We start from the raw sequence: 3,290 nt of genomic DNA, 5'->3' as shown, positions 1-3,290 counted from the left end.
CTGGATGAGGGGCTGATGGCTGTTTTCAGGCTAGCCACACCCCCTTTAGGGTGGGGGTCTCCACTGGGGTGCCTGGCCAGCCTGGATGAGGGGCTGCTGGCTGTTTTCAGGCTGCCTGCACCCCCTTCAGGGTTGGGCGTCCCCACTGGGGTGCCTGGCCAGTCTGGATGAGGGGCTGAGGGGTTTCAGGCTGGCCAAGCCCGCTGGCAACTGAAGCTCCCACCCTCTCCTTTTTTTCTTTTTTTCTTTTTTATTCTGGGATTTATTTACCTTCTATAATGGAAACTTTGTTGCCACTCCAGCTCCGAGGCCACGGCTCGCTGAAAGCAGGTATCTGGGGTTTGTTTAGCTTCTATAATTGAAACTATGTTGCTTCCGGAGCTCAGAGCTGGGCCATGGCAGGCGGGGAACCTTGGCTTCCTCCATCACTGGAGCAAGCAAGCCTCCTGCTCGCTTCGGCTGCATGGCTGCCGGCCGCCATCTTGGTTGGCGGTTAATTTGCATATCTCGCTGATTAGCCGATGGGAAGTGTAGCGGAGGTACGGTTAATTTCAATCTTTGTCTATTATTAGATAGGATTATGTGTTTGTGACCTTGCTAAACTGGTATTTTATATCTGGACTGGTTTTTCCCTTGGTGTTTTTATATAGATAAGTACGTCATCTTTGAACGGGGACAGTTTTATTCCTTTCCAGTCTATGCCTTTTTAATTTGTTTTTCTTGCTTTTTTGCATTGTAAGACTTATGCTGTGCTGTTGAAACAGGAATATTAAGAGTGGAAATCCTTGTCTGGTTCCTTAGGGACAAAACATTGTGTTTTTCATTAAATGTGATATGTGATATAACCTGGAGACTTTTTGTAGGTGGTCTTTATCAAGTTGAGGAAATGCTCTTCTGGTCATCTGAGTTTTTATCACGAATGGATGTTGATTTTTGTTTCCAACTATATTTTGGATTTCTCTCTTTCTCCTTTCACTTCTGTCACTTTTTGCTTCCTGTATGTTGTTAAATATATACAGTTTAGACTGCTATATCATCTTAGTTAATGACCTTTTAAAAATCATTACGCAGTTTTTCTCTTTACCCTTAGCAATTTTATTTTTAAATCCTCACCTGAGGATATGTTTTTATTCTAAAGAGAGGAAGGGGGAGAGAGAGAAAGAGAGAAACATCAATTGGCTGCCTCCCATGCACGCGCCCGCCCGGATCAGGAATCCCACTGGCAACGTTTTGGTGTAAGGGATGACACTCCAACCAACAGCCACCCAGGCAGGGCAGCAATTTTCTTTTTTATCATCATCACATAGGTTCCTGAGGTGCTGTTCATTTTTAAAATAAACTTTTCTGTGTTTGAATGGGATAATTTTTTTTGATCTTTTAGTTCACTGAATCTTTTCTCTGTCATCTCCATTTTGTTATTGAGTCTATACACTTAGTTTTTCATTTTAGCTATTTTTCAATTAAAATGTTTTCACTTGAAAAATTAAAAAAAAATTTTTTTTAGTATTTTCTTTTCTTGGCAAAGATTTTTCTCTTTTTCCATGGGTTTCAAGGATATTCCTGATTGCTTATTGGAGCATTTTAATAATAGCTGCTTTAATCAGCTCTTTGTCAGTTAATGCCAACATTATGAATGCCAGCATTGGTGTCTGTTGACTCACTTCCCTTATGAGTTAAAATTTTATTTCTTTTTTATATGCCGCATAATTTTAGACTGTACCCTGGAGATTTTGAATATTAAGAGATCTTGAGTCTTGTTTAAATCCTGTGCAGAATGTTGATATTTTTATTTTAGCAGGCTACTAATCTGGTTAGATTCAGGCTGCAAGTTCTCACCTGCCTTCTTTGGGCTGTGGGTTCCAATGTCAGTTCCATTTTCAAAGCCTTTGCAGTGCTCTTTGGAGCTTTCCCAGTGCTTGGTTTGAGACCTGGCTGACGGTCTACAGCTATTAGTTCTGTTTTCACAAGCACCTGCATTTTGTGTTATGAACAACTTTATGGGGCTACTTTCTGGAGCTTCGTTGGGAATCCTCTTTTTTGGTCCTCTAGCTAGAAAGCGGGGGTTTAGTTACCTGCTCTGCTGCACACTTCTTTGACAGTGCCTGTGTCTGGGGCTAGATGGCAGGAGGACGCAGAGGAAAAAGCATTAGGGTTTGGCTCCACCTTCTCTGGACCACAGCTTTACCGTTAAGAGAGGAAAATGCCTTTTCTCAAGAATTTTGGCTTCTATAAAACAAGCTCATGGATCACTTGGGGTCTAGGATGTGAGAGGACAGAAAAGAGGAAAGAAGGTGGGTATTCGTACTCTGAGCACTGGGAATTCCCTTTCCTGTTCCATGAGCCAGAATCAGAGGGCTTCTCCTGGAGCGCTGTTGTGTGTTTGCCCCGGTGGTCACTTTCCTGGTGACTCTGGTGATTGGCAGTGGAGCGGTACCTCAAATTTGTGGCCTTTCTTAACCTGCCTGCATCTATTCACTTTTTAGAGTCCTCAAATAGCTGCTCCCTGCATTCTGTTGAGATTTTATAGTTGACTAGTGGCCCGGTGCACGAATTCATGCACACTGAAAGGGAATTAATTAGAAGAAATATTTTAATACCACTATTTGCCCTTTCTCTGTAATAGATGTGTCAAAGATGAAAGAAAATTAGAAAAATGTATATGAAAGTAATATATAAATTTATTAATAAATAGTAGCAACCTGTCTGGGTCCTGGGTGCGAGTGAATGGGATTCCTGGCTGTCAGGCCGCTGAAGGCAAGCTAACCAATGGCTGATTCCGCGAGGGATGGGGTTCCTGCCGCCCTGCTGTGTGGGTCCTGGGTGCGGGTATCAGGCTCCCTCCTCCCTCCTCCCTCCTGTCAGTGTTGGGTGCACTGTGGGAGCCAGAGTGAAGACCCCGCACACCTGTGCACGCCTCAAAATCACTTGAAACCCAGACTCGGCAAGCCCCACCCCCACTGGGCAAGACCCAGGGGGACACACGCAGGCAGTGTCCCGTCCCTGGCCAGGGACGCAGGCAGACAGGTTCACCTAGCACAGGGCGGGGATGCACACAGGCAGCGCCACGTCTGAGGTCAGGGACACAGGCAGGCAGTGTCCTGTCCCTGGCCAGGGACGCAGACAACTTCACCTCGGCACTGGCCGGGGACGCACACAGGCCGCGCCACGCAGGCAGGCAGCTGGTGGCCACTTCCTCTGGGGGCTGCTCCACCTCAGCACAGGGCAGGGACGCCGGGGGCCTGCTCGCCACCCCCCACTGCGGGCCTGTGTGTGCCCCCGCTGGGGGCCAC

Source organism: Myotis brandtii, unplaced genomic scaffold (genome assembly GCF_000412655.1).
Source record: "Myotis brandtii unplaced genomic scaffold, ASM41265v1 scaffold538, whole genome shotgun sequence".
NCBI lineage: Eukaryota > Metazoa > Chordata > Mammalia > Chiroptera > Vespertilionidae > Myotis > Myotis brandtii.
Note: the sequence above shows the minus strand (reverse complement) of the source record.